This window comes from Trachypithecus francoisi, unplaced genomic scaffold (assembly GCF_009764315.1).
Source record: "Trachypithecus francoisi isolate TF-2019V2 unplaced genomic scaffold, Tfra_2.0 Lachesis_group6, whole genome shotgun sequence".
In the NCBI taxonomy this organism is placed as follows: Eukaryota; Metazoa; Chordata; class Mammalia; order Primates; family Cercopithecidae; genus Trachypithecus; species Trachypithecus francoisi.
The window spans coordinates 38806115-38830498 of NW_022681471.1; the positions used below are offsets into that span (position 1 = coordinate 38806115).

The 24384-nt window shown below is 36.1% G+C and overlaps 1 pseudogene across 1 annotated transcript; it reads right to left on the reverse strand.

Moving 5' to 3' along the window:
* Positions 1–219: 219 nt before the first annotated feature.
* On the reverse strand, positions 220–730 carry LOC117077270 (annotated as a pseudogene). Its single transcript, XR_004434719.1, has one exon. The product of XR_004434719.1 is annotated as a cytochrome c oxidase assembly protein COX16 homolog, mitochondrial-like (transcript).
* Positions 731–24384: the final 23654 nt, after the last annotated feature.

Below are 24384 nucleotides of genomic sequence, written 5' to 3' on the forward strand. Positions count from 1 at the left end.
TCTTTTTTTTCTTTTTTTTTTTTTTTTTTTTTTTTTGGAGCAGTGTTACATTTTTTATTTCAAGTTGTAAAATATACATGGCCAACATTGTTACTTTCATCTGCAGATGGAATAGCTGGGAAGTATAAAAACCTGTACATGACCTTTTATCAAGATTATTTGTCATCAAATTACCCATATTCAAGTTTCCATGGGCCTGGAATTTCCTTTCCACTTGATGGGGTATATATTAGGAAGTCCAGTTGATAACATTTTTATTTTTTTATAAAAAAAGGAAAAAAGAATCAGCAGAGTCAAGTTGTCTTAGTCTTAAGGCTTTCTGGATTTCTTCCTTGGAGGAAGTCAGGATCTTCCCAAGGCCTGGGTCCTGGAATATTCTTCCAGTCATCAAACTTGGAGTCTTTTATTTTCTCATATTCCGACTCTAAAGATATTTTATTCTCTTTCAGTTTTTTTTTCAAGCTCAGGATCCATTTTAATCTTCACAGCATCATATTGGATTTGAGAAAACTCATGAGACCAAAAGAACCTCCAACAATCAGCAGCAACATGGGGACTCCATAGCGAGAGTCTTGTTCTTGCGAAAAGCATGCATCACTGCGGGTGCAAACATGACTGAAATCTTCCATCCGCTCAGAACTCCAAGCGGACCCAGCGCAGACTCCCAAATGTCAGCGGCCCACGCTGTCACCAAGAGGAGTACGTCCTTGACTCACTTCCTTTTCCTTGGCTATTTAGTGCTTGGTCCTTACTGAATGGTTTCCGCTAGGCAAAAGCAATCGAGTCATCGTAACATACTTGTGCGTCCGCCCATAAATGCAGGCGTCAGAGCGTTTTTGGTTCCGTAACGTCGTCGGCGTGCAGTTGGGATTCAGAGATTTGAATCAGTTTACAATCATCACCAAATCGATATGGAAATCAGTACTTCCCACGTTCTGGGTCCAGACTAACGTCTTCTTAGAACACTCCCATAGGCACATGGCCACTCGATAAAAACCACTAAGGAAAAAAGCATTTTGAGGCTGGTGTGGTGGCCTGGGTGGGTGTCCTGTAGTCCCAGCACTTTGGGAGGCCGAGGTGGGTGGATCACCTGAGGTCAGGATTTCTAGACCAGCCTGGTCAACATGATAAAACCCCATCTCTATTAAAAAAAAAAATACAAGAATTAGCTGGGCGTGGTAGCAGGCGCCTGTAATCCCAGCTACTGGGAGGCTGAGGCAGGAGAATCGCTTGAACCCAGGAGGCGGAGGTTGCAGTGAGCCGAGATCTCGCCATCGCATTCCATCCTGGGGAACAAGAGCAAGACTTTGGCTCAAAAAGAAAAAAGAAAAAAAAGTATTTTGAAGCTGGTACTCCAGTCTCTATGGCTATTTGTGGGATGAGGAATTTACCAGTTTAATGGAGACTTTTTTCTTTTTTCTTTCTTTTTTTTTTTTTTTTGAGACGGACTCTCCTTTTGTCGCCCAGGCTGGAGTGCAGTGGTGCGATCCCGGCTCCGTCTTCTTTCTATTTGTAGTATTTTATCATCTATATTTACTGATACTTCATACTTTTAAGTGTATCAAATGTAAACTATACATTTATCTTTAAAACAAAATCTGAGAATAAGTATTAAAAAAATTAGGTAGAAGGGAGTGATTTCAGCAAGATAAGTGACTAGGAAGCTCCAGGCCCTTAGTCCTCCCCGTTGAAACATAAAAAACAAACAAAAACAGACTCACTGAAATCTCTATTGAAGCTCTAGAAAATAGTCAAAGATCAGCGGCAATAAATCAAATGCCAGATTATTAAAAAGCCACATTCAAGACAACAGAACCATTTTGTGGCTTTTTGTTTTTTAGAAAGGCAGGGACTCACTCTGTCAACTAGACCAGAGTGAAGTCACACAATTACAGCTCACTGAATCTTCAAACTCCTGGACTCAAGTAATTCTCTGTTTCAACCTCCTGAGTAGCACAGACTACAGGAATGCATCATAATGTCCATCTACTTTTTGCTTATTTTTGTCTAAAGATGGGACCTTGCTATGTTTCTCAGGCTCCTTTCAAACTCTTGGCCTCAAGTAGTACCCCCATGTTGGCCTCCCAAAGTGCTGGGATTGCAGGCATGAGCCACCCTGCCTGGCTGGCATTTTTACTTGCCCTCGTTCCATGCCATTTCTGGCACATGACAGTTTGGTCAGAAGGAAGCAACAATTCAGTTCCAAATTCCCTCCCTCAAACCAGAGGTCACAGGATACATATTATTAGCAATATTCTACTCTGTCTGGGAACTGCCTCAGGATCTCATGTCTCTTTCTCCTGAGCCAAGACTCAGAGCTCAGATGGGAAAAAAATGGCATAGCTTGGATCTCAGGCAAGGAAAGTCACAGAAACAGCAACCACAGCTTGTGTGAACTGTACTACAGACCCACATGTCTGAGGCAAGAGATTACAGGTGGAGGAATACAATAGAATATTTTAGTCTCCAAGGAGAAGATGAAGTGATACTCCTGAGAAATTAAGACATTTGAAAGCATCCATATATACAGGAAAATGGAAAAATCTACACAGGGATTAAAAAAAGATGCATAACCAGAGGAGACATGAGAAGACCTTAACCTTTCCCTCCAGCCTGGTGCAAGGCTCAAGACATGACCTAATATCCTAGAAAAAACCTTAGAAGTGCTTATTTTTTTCAAATGTACAATTTTCAATACAACAATAACAAATCACAAGGCATGCACAGAAACAGGCAAACAGAGCCCATTCAACAAAAGAAAGTAGCGTGGTGTAAGTAGTCCATAAGAAATGTAGGCACTGGATTTACTAGACAAAGATTTTAAAACAATTGTCTTAATTATACTTGAAGGGATAATGCACAATGTAAAAAAAACTAGGGGAATTCCATAAAATAATATATAAACAAAATAAGAATATTGACAAAGACATATAAATTATTTAAAAGAACCAAACACATATTCTCAAACAGAAAAGTACAATAACTGAGCTGAAAAATCCACTAGAGGAATTCAACAGCAGAACCAAAGAGATAGAAGAAAAAAGAATAATATAATTGAAGACAGGAAATTTAAAATTATTGGTTCTGAGGAGCAAAAAGAAAAAAAACAGTTAAGAAAAGTAAACAGTACTTAAGGAAGTTATGGGTTATCATCAAGAAGCTTAATATATACATTATGAGAGTTCCAGAAGAAGACAAAAAGAAAGGGGAAGAAATTATTTAAAGAAATAATGTCTTGGCTGGGCGCGGTGGCTCACGCCTGTAATCCCAGCACTTTGTGAGGCCGAGACGGGCGGATCACGAGGTCAGGAAATCGAGACCAACCTGGCTAACACGGTGAAACCCCATCTCTACTAAAAATACAAAAAAAATTAGCTGGGCATGGTGGCGGGCGCCTGTAGTCCCAGCTACATGGGAGGCTGAGGCAGGAGAATGGTGTGAACCCGGGGGGCGGAGCTTGCAGTGAGCCGAGGTAGCGCCACTGCACTCTAGCCTGGGCAACAGAGTGAGACTCCATCTCAAAAAAAAAAAAAAAAAAAAAAAAAAAAATGTCTTAAAATCGTCCCAAATTTGGTGAAAGATATGGCTGTACAAACACAAGAAACTCAATGAACTTCAAGTAGGATAAAGCCAAAGGGACCCACACAAGATACATTCTAATCAAACTGTCAAAAGCCAAAGACATAGAACATATTGAAAGGAGCAAGAGAAAAGCAACTCATCAACTAGAATTAGATACATGGCAGAATTGTCCTTCAAAACTTAGGAAGAGGAGTGACATAATGGAGGTGACAGAGTGAAAGATACGAGCCTTCGTTCTCTACCCTCCCACCCCTCAAGATATACAGAGCTATTCACAAAATGAAATAGCCCTGAGAAGGCTTGAAGACCCACTAAAGAATGTGTAGCAACAAAGTCGAGAAAAAACAATGGGGAATATCCACCCAGAAAGGACTGCCTTCCTGACATTGCAGGACTTGCCTAAGAACAAAGAAATGAGGAAACTCTTGATATTGGTCATATGGCTAGAACCACTATTTTCCCCAGCAGCCTACTCCACAGAGGTTATTAGCATCTTTTGACAGCCAGGGAAACAAACAACAGAGTGAAGAAACAGCCTATGGATTGGGAGAAAATATTTGCAAATAATAAACTTGATAAGAGGTTAATATCCAAAATACATAAGGAGCTCAAACAACTAAATAGTAAGAAAGCAAATAACATAATTTAAAAATGTGTAAAAGACCTGAACAGACATTTCTCAAAAGAAGACATAATTGTCCCAGTGTTCTTCAGTATTCTGTGGTGTTCTTTGTGTTTTTCTCTTCACATTTGACACTGATATGCTCTCATTTGTTTATGTTCTAGCTCTCTAATTATTCCCTTAGTTGTATCAGTCGGCTTATGAACCTGTCAGAGACACTCTTAATTCCTAGCACTTCCTTTTGATTCTTTCTTAGAGTTCCTTCTTTCTGCTTCCATTTTCAATCTGTTCTTGTTGTTGTCAACTTACTTTATTAGATCCCTTAACATAATTATCATAATTATTTAGAATGCCTGTTAAGTATGAAATACGTGTCATATCTGAATCTGATTCTGATGTTTGCCTTCTTTCTTCAGATTGTATTTTGTCTTGCCTTTTAGAATGACTTGTGACTTTTTTCTGGAAAGCCAGACCTGACATTTCATGTAATAGAAACTGAGATAAAAGTCTTAGATGTGAGATTTTAGGTTAATAAATCTAGAAGTTTGGCTAAGTTTAATGTTTGCAGTAGAAACTGGTGCTGGAGGCTTCTCATTGTCTATGGTCCTTGTTAATTCCATGCAGTGAGTTTTTCACTGCAGATATAGTACTTTCCATGTCTATTATTCCTATGCATTTCTTTTACGTAATTTCTTTTTTTCTTTTTTTCTTTTAATATCTATTTAATAAAAATTGCATGTGATAAAAAGCATCTTATAGTTTACTTGGTAGAGTTTTTTCTTTTTTTTTTTATTATACTTTAAGTTCTAGGGTACATGTGCATAACGTGCAGGTTTGTTACATATGTATACTTATGCCATGTGGTGTGCTGCACCCATCAACTCGTCAGCACCCATCAATTCATCATTTATATCATGTATAACTCCCCAATGCAATCCCTCCCTCCTCCCCCTCCCCATGATAGGCCCCAGTGTGTGATGTTCCCCTTCCCGAGTCCAAGTGATCTCATTGTTGAGTTCCCACCTATGAGTGAGAACATGCGGTGTTTGGTTTTCTGTTCTTGTGATAGTTTGCTAAGAATGATGGTTTCCAGCTGCATCCATGTCCCTACAAAGGACGCAAACTCATCCTTTTTATGTCTGCATAGTATTCCATGGTGTATATGTGCCATCTTTTACGTAATTTCTACTATTCTTCTGAGATTACATATCTACTACCAATTATATTCATTTCCTTTTAATTCTTTGAATATATTTATAATAGTTACTCTTAAATTTTATCTAGTAACTCAAATTATTCCAGAATCTGTTTCTATTGATACATTTTTTAAATTACAGTCTATCTTATCATACTTCTTATGACTAAAAATTTTCAATATTCTCAATTCTATCAGCCCTCCATATCTGCAGGTTCCACATCTTCAGGTTCAACCAAACAAAACTTATCTGCAGTTAAGTGAATCTGTGGATGTAGAATGCACAGATATGGGGAGGCCGACTGTACTGTCATTTTATGAAAGGGACTTGAGCATCTGTGAATTTTGGTATTTGCAGGGGTTCAACTCCCACCAGATATCAAGGAATACTTTATTGTAAATGATAGTTTTTAAGATGATTATATCATCATCCATTAAAGGCTGTTACATTTTGTTTTTGTCAGGAAATTAAATTACCTTCTGCTCTTTTTTCCTGTAATTCTAGGTTTTATTCTTTGTTTGGGCAAGACTATTATTAGTTTTATCCATAGTCCTAGGGCATTGCTCTTATTTTAGGGTCTGGTCTTTACTGCTAAGTTGTGACCATTTTGGAATGTCATAATTTCCTCTTTTTTAGTACTCTGCAAGCAAATTTCAACTTTTTCAGCAGCCTTTAACTTTGTTCCTTGTTTCTTCAATTCATCAATACAAATGTTCCAATTGGAATCCACTGACTTAAGCCGTATGAGGAAAAGTCTCCCAGTAAGAAATTCAAATTGAACTTGTGGCTCATTTCATTAGAATCCCTTCTCTCAAAATAATGTAGTCCTCTTCTGCCTGGTATATAATGCCTAAAAGAGTTGCTTCATAAATTTTGTCCAGTTTTATAGCTGTTTACAGGGTATCACAAGTCTGATTACATTTATTCCATAATAGTCAGAAGTAGAACTGTTATTCACTTTCTTTTAACAGGAACAGGAAACTTTTCTTAGTTATTATGATAGGTGATATATTTGGTTGTATGAGAGGTGAGACAGCACAGTATATTGAATAAGAGTATAGACTCTGGATATTGCTGCTTGACATTGAATCCTGGCTCAGACATTTTTACCCTTCATATGACTTTGGGCAAATAACTACTACGGTTTAGATCCTTCACTCTTTAAATGAGATTAATGTGAATAATTACATATGAATGTTATGAGTATAAAATGAGTTAAGATATAAAAGTGCTCAGGACAGTAATTAGTAAATAGTGAACACACAATACTTATTGTTGTTTTGACTTTCTCTGTATGCTTTACATGGGAGGTAGGTGCCTAAATTTTGGGGGTTTGTAGGGGCTAGCATCGTTGTTCCATCTCTCTTTAAATATTGAAGTCACCCTCCTTCTTCCAGCCTCCACTGGCTCTGATAACAGTATAGCTGTATTCCTGTGGCCTATCTTGGGAAGCTCCATATCTTATAGGTCTCATCTTTTTGCATATATGGAAAAGTTGACCAACTCTCTTCGATTTCATTGCTAATTCATTGCCATTGGATATCATCTATATATGATATATATTTAAATATATGATGTTATGTGTGTATATATACACATATAAATAAATGTTTACACTTTTGTTGTCATTTCAATGAGATTTGGGGAGAAGAGGAGAAGAAAAAACATATATATATACACATATATGTGTGTGTGTATATTCTGTCAGTTATCTTGAACCAGAAGTTTCTCTGTTATTTTTATATTTTCGTATATACGTATATAGGTGTAACACACACACAGGGTGATTTGAGTGAGCTATGCTCGGCTTTTGGCTCAACATACAAATAGGTGGTAAATTATTTAAAGATACAAAAAAGGGAACACTATGACCATGTAGGTTTGAAATATATACTGATATTTTTCCTTTGAGCCACAAGAAACTCAAACAAATCAGCAAGAAAATAAACAACAATCCCATCAAAAAGTGGCTAAGGATATGAATAGACAGTTCTCAAAAGAAGATATACAAATAGCCAACAAGCATATGGAGAAATTATCAGGGAATTATCAGGGAAAAGCAAATCAGAGCCACAGTGCAATACCACCTCACTCCTGCAAGAATGGTCATAATCAAAAAAATCAAAAAATGATAGATGTTGGTGTGTTTTTGGTGAAAAGGGAACACTTTTACATTGTTGGTGAGAATGTAAACTAGGACAACTATGGAAAACAGTGTGGAGATACCTTAAAGAACTAAAAGTAGATCTGCCATTTGATCTAGTAATCTCACCACTAGGGATCTACCCAGAGGAAAATAAGTCATTATATGAAAAAGATACTTGCACACACATGTTTATAACAGCACAATTTGCAATTGCCAAAATACGAAACCAGCCCAAATGCCCATCAGTCAACGAGTGGATAAAGAAAATGTGGTATATATACCATGGAATACTACTCAGCCATAAAAAGGAATGAAATTATGGCATTCATAGCAACCTGGATGGAATTGGAGACTATTATTCTAAGTGAAGTTGCTCAGAAATGGAAAACCAAACACCGTGTGTTCTAACTTGTTGGTGGGACCTATGCTATGAGAACACAAAGGCATAAGAATGATACATTGGACTTTGGGGACTCGGGGGTAAGAGTAGGGGGGTGGCAAGGTAGAAAATCTACACATTGGGTACAGGGTACACTGCTCGGGTGATGGGTGCACCAAAGTCTCACAAATCACCACTAATATTTTCAACTTGACAAAGACAGGCAATGAATTTCTAGACCTATTCAAGTTTTTGTCAGCAACGTATGTCATAGACTCAATATCCTGATAAGGTAACCAAGTAATCACAAAGGGATGTCTTTCTGCTACGTACAATCTGACCTTTAGCTTCTCAATACAGCTGATTAATTTGATTCACTTGTAGTGAACTGTGGAAAAAATTCCATTTTGCATTTTAAAAAAATTAGCCAAAGTAATTGAGGTGGTTTTACTGAATATGATTTTAAAAGAAAATGGTAACAACTATTCATGTACTCTCTATAAAGAGTATGTACCTTCAGCTTCACCCAGCTATTTATATCTTTTTCCATTTTGTCTGGATAACTGAAACTTATGTAACATCAGTCACAAGTGAGCATTCATACTGTGCAAAGCGGACCACTCAGCATGAAGATCGGACTGTGACCATAGCGTTCTTAGTCTGTGAGAGCCAGTCAAGGTGACAACTAATTTGCATCACTATATTTAATTTCAACTAATACTGTGAATGGATATTCTTTATTATTTTATGTATGTATGTATGTATGTATGTATGTATGTATGTATTTATTTAGAGACTGAGTCTCTCTCTGTTGCCCAGGCTGGGTGCAGTGGCGCAATCTTGGCTCACTGCAACCTCCGCCTCCTGGATTCAAGCGATTCTCCTGCCTCACCCTCCTGAGTACCTGGGACTACAGGCACCCACCACCACGCCTGGCTATTTTTTTTTTTTGTATTTGTAGTAGAGACGGGGTTTCACCATATTGACCAGGCTGATCTTGAATTTCTGACCTTGTGATCCACCTATCTTGGCCTCCCAAAGTGCTGGGATTACAGGCATGAGCCACCATGCCCAGCCGTGAATGGATATTCTGAAGGTTGCTGTCATTTGTACTTTTCCAAATCATCAAGCATTAAATGTTAGATTCCACTAATCAAGTTTGTAGGATAGTTACATATCTTTGGAGTGAAATAGAGCTCATCAACTGTAGCTCTAAACAAACTGTAATCATATCTGCTGAGGTTTGTAAAACACAGATTGATAATCCTTTAAAAGACACTGCATGTTTTAAAATGATACTGCATTATTTGTAGCATTTCATAGATATAAACCTCCTTGCAAAAATAAAAGCATGTGCTGGAAATAATAATGAGAAAATATTAAAACCAACAATATCTAGCTACAGCTTTAAAAATGTAAGACTAGGCATCATGTAGAGAGCCAGAATTTTAAATTTTAAACTAACTTCAACACAGTAACAAATTTCAAATTTCCTAAAATATATCCCTCTTTCTGCTACCCAACCTTCCTCAAATTTATTTCCAGAATAAAATACATGTATACTATAACATAGATATTTAACTTCAATTTTCATTTTTAAATAACTTTAGAATAAAATCTTATATAGTATGAATTTATAAAAACAAGCTTCATACTTGACTTGGTACATTCATTTTAAAAGAAGAACAAAAAGCACTGAATAGCCAAAGCAATAGTAAGCAAAAAGAACAAAGCTAGAGGCATCACACTACCTGATATCAAAATATACTACAAAGTCATAGCAATCAAAATGGCATGGTACTAGCATAAAACAAACACATGGACCAATGCAACAGAATAGAGAGCCTATAAATAAATGCATTCATTTACAATTAATTGGTTTTTGACAGATGCCAAGAATGTACAATAAGGAAAGTGCAGTCTCTTCAATAAATGGTGCTGGGAAAACTGAATATCCATATGCACAAGAGTGAAATAAGACTTTCCTCTTATACCATATATGAATACCAACCCAAAATAGATTAAAGACTTAGATATAAGACCCGAAACTGTAAAACTACTAGAAAAAAAACATAGGAAAAAAGCTTCATGATATTCGTCTGGACAATCACTTTTTTGATAAGATCCCAAAAGCCCAGGCAACAAAATCAAAATTAGACAGATGGGATTATATCAAACTCAAAAGCTTCTGCACAGCCAAAGAAAGAATCAACAAAATGAGAGACAACCTATGGAATGGGCAAAAATATTTGCAAACCATACATCTGATAAGGGATTAATGTCCAAAATATGTAAGGAACTCAAACAACTCAATAGAAGGAAAAAAAATAACCTGGTTTTTAAAATGGGCAAAAAACCTGATGACATTTCTCAAAAGAAGGCATACAAATGGATAACTTCTATATTAAAAATGCCTAACATTACTAATCACCACATAAATAAAAATTAAAACCACAGCCAAATATTACCTCACACCCTCACACCTGTTAGAATGGCTGTTATAAAAATGATGAAAGATAACAAGTGTTGGTTAGGATATGGAGAAAAGGGAACTGTGGTATACAGTTAGTGGCAATGTAAATTGTACGGCCACTATGGAAGTTTATCAAAAAATAAAAACAGAGCAATCATATAACTAAGCAATTTTTCTTCTACGTATATATTCAGTGATAATGAAATCAACATGTTGAAAAGATAGCTGCATCCCCAAGTACTTTGAATCATTGTTACCATATCCAAGATATGGAATCAATCTAAGTGTCCATCAATGGATAAATGGATAAAGAAAATATGGGATATATATATATATATATATATATATATATGCACAATGGAATACCATTCAGCCTCAAAAAAGAAAGGAATCTTGTTTATGGCAACATAGGTGAACTTGGAGAACATTATGTTAAGTAAAACATGCCAGGCACAGAAAGACAAATATCACATTATCTCATTCATATTTGGAATCTGAAAAAGTTGCACTAATAGAAGCAGATATTAGAATTGTAGTTTGAAGGGGCTGAAGGTCAGGGAAATGGGGAGATGGTCAAAGAATACAACATTTCAGTTATGCAGAATGAATGAGTTCTGGAGATCTAATGTACAGCATGGTGGCCATCGTTAACAATAATGTATTGTATACTTGAAATTTGCTAAAAGAGTAGACCATAAATATTCTCACCACAAAAAAGTGACTACATGAAGTGATTTATGTTAATTAGCTAGATAGTGGTAATTATATGTATACATATTTCACAATGCATATGTATATCAAAACATCAATTTGTATACCTTAAATATATACAATTTTTAATTGTTAATTATAGTTCTATAAAGCTGAAAAACAGACACTAATATGACTTATGTACATATACACTTATATATATATATATATATTTTTTTTTTTTTTTTTTGAGACGGAGTCTCGCTCTGTCGCCCAGGCTGGAGTGTAGCTCAGGCTGGATCTCAGCTCACTGCAAGCTCCACCTCCCGGGTTTACGCCATTCTCCTGCCTCAGCCTCCCGAGTAGCTGGGACTACAGGCACCCGCCACCTCGCCAGGCTAGTTTTTTGTATTTTTTAGTAGAGACGGGGTTTCACCGTATTAGCCAGGATGGTCTCGATCTCCTGACCTCGTGATCCGCCCGCCTCGGCCTCCCAAAGTGCTGGGATTACAGGCTTGAGCCACTGCGCCCGGCCACACTTATATGTTTATACTAATACACTTATATACACTTACACATACCTATATGTTTCTAAATTATATGTCCATATATTACATATAAATACTTACACTTTTATAACTTATATGACAAAACTTATATGAGGTACCTAGAGAAGTCACATTTATAAAGACAGAAAGTAGAATAGTGCTTACCAGGAGCTGGGGAAGGGAGAAAGAGGAATCATTGTTTAATTGTTGTAGAATTTCAAATTTGCAAGATGAAAATCTCCGGTGCTGTGTTCACAACTATGTGAAACACACTTTACATTGTGAATATACGTGGCAATTCTAAACTATACACTTAAAAATGGTTAATTACATCTCTCTATATCATATGTCATCAGGGAAATGCAAACTAAGCCAACAGTGAGATATCACTACACATCTGTTAGAATGGCCAGAATCCAAAACACTGACAACACCAAATGCTGATGAAGGTGTGGAGCAACAGGAACTCTCGTTCATTGTTGGTGGGAATGCAAAAAGGTGCAGACACTTTGGAAGAGAGTTTGGCAGTTTCTTAACACAACTAAATATACTCTTACCATATGATCTAGTAATTGTGCTCCTTGGTATTTACTCATAGGAGTTGAAAACTTATATCTATATTGTAGCTTTATTTATAATTGCCAAAACTTGAAAGCAACCAAGATATCATAAGTGAATGGATAAATCAGCAGTGATACTTCCAGAAAATGGAATATTATTCAGCACTCAAAGGAAATGAGCAATCAAGCCATGAAAAGACGTGGAAGAAATTTAAATACATATTACTAAGTAAAACAAAGCAGTTGGAAAAAGCTACATTCTCTATGCTGGTAATTACAGGCATATCTTGTTTTATTGTGTTTTGCTTTATTGAACTGCACAAATACTGTGGGTTTTTTACAAATTGAAGATTTGTGGTAGCCTTACATTGAACAAGTCTATCAGCTCCATTTTTCCAACACTATGTGCTCATTTCTTATCTCCATGTCACATTTTGATAATTCTAGCAATGTATCAAAATTTTTCATTATTATTGTATCTGTTATGGTGACACATGATCAGTGATCTTTGATGTTGCTATTGTAATTGTTTTGGGGTACCATAAATTGCACCCAATAAGACAGCAAACTTAATCCATAGATGCTGCGTGTGTTCTGACTGCTCCAGGGACCCACCACCACTCCCCTGTTTCTCTCCCTCTCCTTGGGCCTTTCTGTTCTCACAACAATATTGAAATTAGGTCAATTAATAACCCTACAATGATCTCTACGTGTTCAAGTGAAAGGAAAAATTTTACATCTTTCATTATAAATCAAAAGCTAGAAATGATTAAGCTTAGTGAGAAAGGCATGTCGAATTCCAATATAGGCTGAAAGCTAGGCTTCTTGCACCAAACACCCAAGTTATTAATGCAAAGGAAAAATTTTTGAAGGAAATTAAAAGTGCTGCTCCAGTAAACACACCAGTGATAAGAAAGAGAAACAGCCTTATTGCCGATATGGAGAAAGTTTTAGTGGTGTGGATAAACGATCAAGCTAGCCATAATATTCCCTTAAGTGAAAGCCTCATTCAGAGCAAAGCCCTAACTCTCTTTAATTCTATGAAGGCTGAGAGAGGTGAGGAAGCTGAGGAAGAAATATTTGAAGCTGTTAGAAGTTGGTTCATGAGGTTTATGGAAAGAAGCTGTCTCCATAACATAGAAATGCAAGATGAAGTAGCAAGTGGTACCAAACAGCAGATTTTTAATGTAGACGAAACAGTCTCATATTGGATGACGATGTCATCCAGGAGTTCCAGAGCTAGAAATGAGAAGTCAGTGCCTCATTTCAAATCTCCAAAGGGCAGGCTGACTCTCTTGTTGGGCTTAGAGCTGGTGACTTTACAATAAAGCCAATGTCCATTTACCATTCTGAAAATCCTAGGGCCTTTATGAGTTATGTTAAACCTACTCTGCCTGTGCTCTATAAATGGAGCAACAAAGCGGGGATGACAGCACATCTGTTTACAGCATAGTTTTCTGAATATGTTACGTTCACTGTTGAGACCCACTGCTCAGAAAAAAGAAAGAAACATTCTTTTAACATATTACTGTTCGTTGACAATATACCTAATACTCAAGAACTCTGATGGGGATGTACAAAGAGATTAATGCTGTTTTCATGCTTGGCTATAGAACATTAATTCTACATTCCATGAATCAATTTTGATTTTCACATCTTATTATTTAAAAAAATACATATTTGCAAGGCTATAGCTGCCATAAATAGTTATTCTGGGAATAACTGATAGATCTGGGAAAAGTCAATTGAAAACCTTCTGGAAAGGATTAACCATTTTTGATGACATTAAGAACATTTGTATAGCAGAGAGCCCAATTATGAATGAAGTGGCATTCACAATTGCTACAAAGAGAATAAAATACCTAGGAATACAGCTAACAGGGGAAGTAAAGGACCTCTTCAAGGAGAACTACAAACCACTGCTCAAGGAAATCAGAAAGGACACAAACAAATGAAAAAATATTCCATGCTCACAAATAGGAAGAAACAATAGTGTGAAAATGGCCATACTGCCCAAAGTAATTTATAGATTCAATGCTATTACCATTGCAGTACCATTGACATTCTTCAGAGATTTAGAAAAAACTATTTTAAAATTTGTATGGAACCAAAAATGGGCCTGTATAGTGAAGATAATCCTAAACAAAAAGAACAAAGCTGGAGGCACTATGATACCCGACTTCAAACTATACTACAAGGCTGTAGTAACCAAAACAGCGTGGTACTGATTCAAAAACAGACACATAGACCAATGGAACAAAATAGAGAACTCAGAAATAAGACTGCACATCTACAACCATCTGATCTTTGACAAACCTGACAAAAGCAATGGGGGAAGGATTTCCTATTTTATAAATGGTGCTGGTAGAACTGGCTAGCCATATGCAGAAAATTAAAACTGGACCCTTTTCTTACACCATATACTAAAACTAACTCAAGATTAATTAAAGACTTAAATGTAAAACCCAAAACTATACAAAACCCAGAAGATAATCTAGGCAATACCATTCAGGACATAGGCACTGACAATGTTAAAGCAATTGCAACAAAAGCAAAAATTGAGAAATGCGATCTAATTAAAGAGCTTCTGCACAGCAAAAGAAACTATCATCAGAGTGAACAGACAACCTACAGAATGGGAGAAATTTTTTTCTATCTATTTATGTGACAGAGGTCCAATATCCAGAGTCTACAAGGAACTTAAACACATTTACAAGAAAAAAACAACCACATTTAAAAAGTGGGCAAAGGACATGAACAGACACTTCTCAAAAGAAGGCATTCATGCGGCCAACAAATATATGAAAAAAAGCTCAACATCACTCATCATTACAGAGATGCAAATCAAAAGCACCATGAGATACCATCTCACACCAGTCAGAATGGCTATTATTAAAAAGTCAAGAAACAACAGATGTTGGCAAGGTTGTGGAGAAACAGGAATGCTTTTAACCGTTAGTGGGAATGTAAATTAATTCAACCATTGTGGAAGACAGTGTGGTGATTCCTCAAAGACCTAGAACCAGAAATACCATCTGATACAGCAATCCCATTGCTGGGTATATACCTAAAGGAATATAAATCTTTCTATCATTCATATATATATATATATATATATACACACACACACACACACACACACACACACATGCACATGTATGTTCATTGCAGCACTTTTCACAATAGCAAAGACATGGAATCAACCAAAATGCTTGCCAATGATAGACTGAATAAAGAAAAAGTGGTACATATACACCATGGAATACTATGCAGCCATAAAATGGGACGAGATCCTGTCCTTGGCAGGGACATGGAGGGAGCTCGAAGCCGTTATCCTTAGCAAACTAACACAGGCACAGAAAACCAAATGCTGAATGTTCTCACCCATAAGTGGGAGCTGAACAATGAGAATACATGGACACAGGGAGGGGAGCAACACACAATGTGACTGTCAGGGGAGGCCAGATAGGGAAGAGCATCAGGAAAAATAGCTAATGCATGATGGGCTTAATACCTAGATGATGGGTTGATAAGTGCAGCAAATCACCATGGCACACATTTACCTATGTAACAAACCTGTACATCTGCACATGTACCCCGGAAAATAAAATAAAGAGCACATTTGTAATCCATGGGAGGCAGTCAAAATATCAACATTAAGATGAGTTTGGAAGAAGTTGATTTCAACTCACAAGGATGACTTTGAGAGGTTCAGTACTTCAGTGGGGGAAATAATCACAGATGTGATGGAAATAGCAAGAAAACTAAAATCCATCACTAAAGATGTGACTGAATTGCTGCAATGTCATGATAAAATGTAAATGGAAAGGTGTTGTTTCTTATAGTGAGCAAGGAAAATAATTTCTCGAGATGGAATTTACTTCTGGTTAAGATACTGTTAACATCATTGAAATGAAAACCAAGGATTTAGAATATTATGTAAACTTAGTTAATAAAGCAGTGGCAGGATTTGAGAGGATTGACTCCAATTTTGAAAGAAATTCTGCCATGATAAAATGCTATCAAACAGTATCACATGCTATAGAGAGCTCTTTTGTGAAAGGAAGAATCAATCAACATGGAAAATTTGATTGTTGTCTTATTTTAAGAAATTGCCATAGCCACCCAACCTTCTGCAACCACCACCCTGATCAGTCAGCAGCCATTAGCATAGAGTCAAGGCCCTCCACCAGAAAAAAAGGTGATGCCATTAACATGGAGGCAAGGCCCTCTACCAGTGAAAAGATGAAGGTTCTGATGATTGTTAGCATTTTTGAGCAATAAAGTATTTTTAAATTGAGATATGTACATCATTCTTTACGTGTAATGCTATTGCACAATTAATAGAATAAAATATAGTATAAACATGATGTTTTTATGCAGTGGGAAACCAAAAACTTTGTGTGACTCACTTTATTGGAATATTGCTTTATTGCAGTGGTCTGGAACTGAGCTAATAGAGCTAATAGTATGTTTGAGGTATGCCTATATGTGACATTCTAGAAAAGGCAAAACTATGGAAGCAAGAAAAAGATGATTGCTTTCCAGAGGTGGAGAGAGGGATGAATAGATGGAACACAGAGGATTTTTAGGGCAGTAAATCTGTTCTTCTGTATACTATAATGGTGGATATATGCCATCACAAATTGGTCCCAACCCACAGAATATATACCACCAAGAGTAACACGAATGTAAACTATGGACTTTGGGAGATAACGATGTGTCAGTGAGGTTCATCAATTGTAATAAATGTACCACTCTGGTAGGAGATGTTGATAATCGGGGAGGCTATGCATGAGTTGGGGAACAGATATGTAGAAAATCTCTGTATCTTCTGCTCAATTTTGATGTGAACATAAAATATGTATATATATGTATATATCTTATAATTTTAAGTACATATTGCAATTGTTGATTTCTTTTACTCTAAGAAAATTATAAATGCATGAAACCACAGTATTAAATGTACTCCTTGTTCATGATTCTGTAGTAATGACATTCATTTTAACTGCCAGAAATTTGGAATTTGTTTTTATGATTACTTCAAAATAACTCTTTATTAGTTAATTATATAACGATTATTATTAAACACAAGATCTTATGTATTATCTAGTGTTTCTTATACCTGAACCTATGTTCTGCAAGTGAATATAAATTTTAATGAATATGTATTCAATAGGAATTTGTTCTACTCATTTATAGTCAGTCTTTTGTTATTTTTTCAGGGATTCTTTGGCAAACATTAAGCATTTTCTTTCATGACCTCATTAACCTATTTTATTCTATTGGTAATTTGAGTAAAATAACCTTCAACATGCCCATTTGTGAGAGTTGTACTTGGAGATCAAAACAGAAGTTGGAGATGTCAACAAGTGTACATAACTGCTTGCCCCCTAAAATTTTACAAAGTAGGAAACAATTATCAGTGTTTCTTCATCTCTCCCCTACTGTACAAAACCATACTTCTTTTCCTTCATAACCATTGTTTTCATGTGGCCCAGAGCCCTTCATTTTGGTTTCAAACCTAGGTCTCTATAGCAGTGTCCCACATTACCAAGCCATGAAATTTACCAGGAAATATTCCCTCTGAACTCCAAAGACCTTTAGAATTAAAATATTTCTTAAATAGAATATAGTCATTTTTCAGATTAGAAAACTGAGACTCAGGCAAAAGTGATAGTCAATGTTAGTTACCTGGAACTGAAATCCAGGTCATCTGACACTCAGTTAGATATTGCTTCCGTTTAAAAGTTTTTTTTTTTTTTTTAATATTTCTTCAGATGGTCTTGTCTCTCCTGTCATTAAAATCTAGAAAAATACATTCCCTTTAACAGAGAATTCTAAAAATTTGCTCAATTAGACTTTACAGTGTATTCCTTTATAGGTTTCTGTAATCTTATAAGTAAGTCTAATTCTCTGACTCTACTCATTTTTACATATATAAGCCTCTCTCATCTTACACAAATCCTCTCCTCAGTGCACTTACTGTTTAGAACACTCCACACTCTCTTTCTTTTAGAACTCTTTGTATTCAACTCCATTTCCTCACCCCCTGTTTATACATCCATTTCTGTCTGGCTTCTGCCTCCATCATTCTACCATTACTTATTTTACTGAAGACATCAATGACCTGTGTGCCACTAAACCCAAGGGATGCTTTTTAGTCTGTATCTTGACAGTGCCTTATCAGTATTGAGCATGGGTTATCTTGGTCTTTTAAAAAATACTCTTAGTCTTGTTATCTTAGACATCATATTTTAAGGTTTTTCTTCCTGTATATCTGGGTACTACTTTCTAGTAGCTATTATAGGTTCATGTTATTCTTTTTCTTCAAATGCTTTTGACCATAAAACTTTGTCCTAGGCCCTCTTCTCTGCATGTTGGAAATGTTTATTAGGCACCTCTATGTGCTAAGCACTGTCATAGGAACTGAGAAGAAGCAATAATTAAAACAGATAAACAAACCTTGACCTCAAGGAGCTTATATTCTTACATTCTTTTATCTCTACAACACACTCTGAGTATCCTCATCCAACCTGTGTCTTTAATCACCATCTCTATATAGAGAATTTCAAAATATATATTCTCATCATGGTCATCTCTTACTAAGAAGACACAATTCAAGGTGAAGACTATAGGATGAAAGGAGTCTCGTGGAGACAGAAGGGAGAAGAGTATTCCAGACAGAGAAAGCAGAATGTACAAAGGTCTGAGGCAACAAATAATCTGTGTCTGTAGAGCACCCCAAGCTGAGGTAGGAGATGAAGGTAAGGGCTAGATCACACAGACATTCTGAATCACAATAAAGTGTTTGACTTTTATTACAAATGCAAAAAACTTCGTTGATTTACTTTTCAATTCTAGTGAAAATACCATATTATTTTCATTGGTTTTGCTTTATTGTGTTCAGATTTGATTGAAGAAGCCCTATGTTAACCTTTAAAAAGTGTCTATTTTCATGTGTCTACTCTTTTATTATACTTCAGAATAATTTTGTCTATATAAAAAATCCATTGAAATTTGGCCAGGCCCGGTGGCTCATGCTGTAATCCCAGCACTTTGGGAGGCCGAGGCAGGCGGATCATGAGGTCAGGAATTCGAGACCAGTCTGATCAACATGGTGAAACCCTGTCTCTACTAAAAATACAAGAATTAGCCGGGCATGGTGGCACTTGCCTGTAATCCCAACTAATCAGGAGGCTGAGGCAGGAGAATCACTTGAACCCAGGAGGCCAAGGTTGCAATGAGCCATGACTGTGCCACTGCACTCCAGTCTGGGTGACAGAGCGAGACTCCATCTCAAAAAAAAAAAAAAAAATTATTGAAATTTTTATCGTAATTTTAATAAGTATGCAGATTAACTGGGGGAGAATGGATATCTTTTTACTGTAGCATCGTTTTATCTAAAAACATAATATACTACTCTTCACTTATTGGATCATTCAGTAAAGTTATACTGATAGATTGAGATAGATAGATTTACACTATATGATTGCTTTTATTTTTATTTCTAGGTATTTCACAGTTGTTATGATGAATGTGATTTTTATTATTATATGTTCTAACCAGTTATTGAGTTTTATAGGAAAACAAATGATTTTACATATTAATTTGTAGTAATGTACCTTATAATATCTATTCATTTTTCAGTTATTTTGCCTTGAGTTTACTAGTAAAACACATTTCCAAATAATTATAATTTTATTTTCTCCATTCCCAAAGCTACAATTTTACTTTTTATTCATGTTCTAATGTATTAAATAATACTTCCAGAAGGGTGAAAAATAAGTGGGTTTGTAGGAGGATTTGCCTCATTCCTATTTTAATGTGATTACAGTTTTAACAGCATATACCACAGATGCTATTAGTTGGAAATACGTATTCCATAAGATATTGAGAAAGATTTGCATTTCTAGGTTTCTAAAATGTTGTCCCTATCAGGAATAAGTGTTGCCTTACATCAATTACCTTTTCTGCACTATATAGATCAGTGTACATCTGTCATTTGATCTATTTCTGTTATGAATTTTGTTCATAGATTTCCTTACTATTGTTGAATTCCTGGAATAAATCATATTGGTTATGGTGCATTGATCTTTTACCATATAATGCTAGACTCCATTATCTAATATTTTATTTAGATTTTTGCATCTACATTTATAATTCATATTGGTCAGTAATATTTTGTGATATTCCTAAGAACTTTTTATATTAGTAATGGATGTTAAATTTTACAACTCTTTTTAGCATCCACTGAAGATAGATCATATGGTATGTCTCTGAAAACGCGATAACTTTGCTGAAAACATTGTTTTTTAATTAGGGTTTGTGAAAGGAAAATATCTTGGGCCCCTTCAAGCTGGGAACTGCTCAGGGCAAATCTGCTTCCCATTCTATTCAAAGTCATCCCTCTGCTCACAGAGATAGATGCATATTCTAATTGCTTTGTTTGGAAACACTTATCAGAAATGCAAAAGAATGCAGCCATTTGTCTCTCACCTACCGGTGACCTGAAAGCCCCAGGGATGGAGAGGAGGGGCGGTTGGTGGGGGGGGGGGGGCCCTTCTTTGAGTTGTCCCTGCCTTTCTGGATGGAACTAATGTACTTCTTTTTCTTTTCTTTTCTTTTCTTTTCTTTTCTTTTTTTTTTTTTTTTGTGATGGAGTCTCACACTTGTCACCAAGGCTGGAGTGCAGTGGCACGATCTCGGCTTGCCACAACCTCACCCTCCCGAGTTCAAGCGATTCTCCTGCCTCAGCCTCCTGAGTAACTGGGATTACAGGCACCCACCACCAAGCCCGGCTAATTTTTTTTTTTTTTTTTTTTTTTTGTATTTTTACTAGAGACAGGGTTTCACCATATTGGTCAGGCTGGTCTCGAACTCCTGACCTTGTGATCCACCCGCCTCGTCCTCCCAAAGTGCTGGGATTACAGGTGTGAGTCACAGTGCCCGGCTGAACTAATGTACTTCTTACATATATTGATTGATGTCTCATGTCTTCCTAAAATGTATAAAACCATGCTATGCCCTGACCACCTTGGGCACACGTGATCAGGATTTCTGAGGCTGTCATGGGAGCATTCTCAACCTTGGTAAAATAAACTTTCTAAATTAACTGAAACCTGTCTCAGATTTTCTGGTTTCCCGGGTCATAGAGGACTATGACTTTTTTTTGGATGTTTGTAGGATAGTTATATACCTTTGTTATTTAAAAATTCCCAGATGTGTATATACATGGATATTTTTCATTGATTTTGCCAGGAAAATTGTGAGACCCTCGATCTGTAAACACAAGTTTTCTTTATTTCAGATTTAAAAGATAATTGATTATTTCTTTTGACTCTTCCTATTTCTTCCTCAGAAACACCTATACATTTTAGATTGCATTTCTATTCCCTTTCCTCTGTAATCTTACAGTATTTATTTGTCTTTGTCGTTTTTCTCTGTTATCTGACACAGTTTATTACTCTTTTCACTTATGGGGCTGAAATAATTTTTGACAGTCTTAACTATTTCCTTTACTCAGTTCAAATGTGGCTGTTAATTCTATTATTATAGTATAGTTTCCTTGCAATACTTCCTTATTTCAGCGATTATCATTTACATCTGAGCTTGTTTCTTTTTATAATTTTCTGTACCTTTTTTGAAATTACCATACTTCCTTGCAGTCTATTGAAGATATGCAACATCTTTAGAAATTCCTTCAGAATGACTCAGGAGGTCATTTATTTTTCAAATACATATGTTTCCTTTGATGATGTGAGTTTATATTCCTAGTCTTTATTCTCGAACATTTCCCGTAAACCCAAAGTGCTTGTGGTTGTGGCAGCGGCGGCGGTGGTGGTGGGGGTTTATGTTTTTCTTCTATTTTTTCTTCAAAGAAGTAAGCTTTATTTGGACTTATTTGGCAGCCTATGAGCTGCCTTTTATTTACTTAAATTATAGATAAATTCACTTCTAAAATCAATATTTGGCAGCAGGTTGATGCGCTTAGTTTTCATCCCAGGTTCACTTTTAGCAACAATCAGTACAACTTTGATGTTTGGAAGTGAGATAATTTTCTACCACTCTGCCTGGTTTTCAGAAAAATTGAGTATACTGCTTCCAAGACTTCTCTCTGTGTCTTTCTCATTCCCCTCTGACCTCTCCTCGCAAAAAAACTTTATCCCTAGGAACCATATCCCTTTGTTTCTGTCCTGTTATATTTTGATTATAGCCGTTTCTGAATGTTTTTAAGGAGAAGAGAAGCTGTACTCAACCTCCTTGTTTCTTCTTGCCTTTTAGAGAAAAGCTGTTTCATGGAGTGAAATATAGAAAGCTCAGCAAGCAAGACCTGAAGTCTTTTTCTTAATCCACTTCCATATTCTTATAGTTAATAGACATTTCTTCCACAATCTAGCATTAGGTCAGTGCTGGTTTTCAACAGTGGCATGAGATTTAACATTAATGTATGCCTTTATTTAGTATTTTAGCAGGAAGCTAGGAAAGTCTGAATTAGGGGCCGTTAATCAGGCATTATTTTAAGCTAGAAATTCTTCTGGCCACTTATACTGATGTCTTATTTTATTGTGCCACAGTTCCTAATATATAGGAATTAAGAAGTAAGATGGTCTTTTAAGGCTCAAGACATTCCTTGCATTTGCTTCTATTTTTATTTATCACTGTCCTCAGTATCTTCAGTTCCTTTTATGTAGAAGTTAGCCCAGTGTTTTCACCAGATATTTGGTTTTATAAAGGATAGTCTCAAACCAGAGTCCATTAAAATTATTCAAAAAAGTAAAGCACTCTTATTTTCTTATTATCTTAAGGAGAAGCAAAGCATTGGTTCACAAATGTTCCTTTGTTTAAAAATAATTTCTCACATCAGGTTAATGTAGGAAAGTTTATTACATATTACTTAGAGTTTCCAACCTGAAACAATCTCAACTTTTCCTTAAGTATCTCAAAGTGCATAGGGGCAGGCACCAGTAACGACCTTGGGTTACAGTTGGTTTTTAAAAAATGGAATAATAACACAGTATTTGGTGCCTTATTTTGAATGAAAAGTTCAAATTTGTATTCACTGTAGGATTTATATGCAATAGAGTAACTGATTTCTGCTATTGCAGAGCCTATATCAGTTTTAACCAGTTTCAAACAAAACATGAAGATAATGAATATCACACATGATATGTTAAGTAATGAATTGTAAGTGTCCTTTATTTTACTACCAAAAAGAAACTGAAAGAACTTTGTGTTTAGAATTTATTAAAATATGGATAGCCATATTAAATTATAAAAGAAATATTACTTTCTTTTAAAAAATATAATTTGCCCATGCATTAAAATCAATTATTATGTAGACATCTAACAAAAGCATTATATTTAAAATGTCAATCCAAAAGTAATGCAAGGTGCCATTTCCCAATACTTTGAACATGAGATAATTCTTTTTTTTGTTTTGTTTTTGAGATAGAGTCTCACACTGTTGCCCTGGTTCCAGTGGTGCAATCTCTGCTCACTGCAACCTCTGCCTCCTGGGTTCAAGCAATTCTCCTGCTTCAACCTCCCAAGTGGCTGCGATTACAGGTGTCCACCACCACATCCAGCTAATTTTTTGTATTTTTAGTAGAGATGGAGTTTCACTATGTTGGCTAGGCTGGTCTTGAACTTCTGACCTTGTGATCTGCCCACATCAGCCTCCCAAAGTGCTGGGATTACAGGCGTGAGCCACTGCGACTGGGTGAGAATTTTTCATTTCATATCCAAAAGAGAGTTTTTTTTTTTTTCTTTTTTTTTACTTTTTTTTTTTTTTATTATACTTTAAGTTCTAGGGTACATGTGCATAACGTGCAGGTTTGTTACATATGTATACTTATGCCATGTTGGTGTGCTGCACCCATCAACTCGTCAGCACCCATCAATTCATCATTATATCATGTATAACTCCCCAATGCAATCCCTCCCTCCTCCCCCCTCCCCATGATAGGCCCCAGTGTGTGATGTTCCCCTTCCCCAGTCCAAGTGATCTCATTGTTGAGTTCCCACCTATGAGTGAGAACATGCGGTGTTTGGTTTTCTGTTCTTGTGATAGTTTGCTAAGAATGATGGTTTCCAGCTGCATCCATGTCCCTACAAAGGACGCAAACTCATCCTTTTTTATGTCTGCATAGTATTCCATGGTGTATATATGCCACATTTTCTTAATC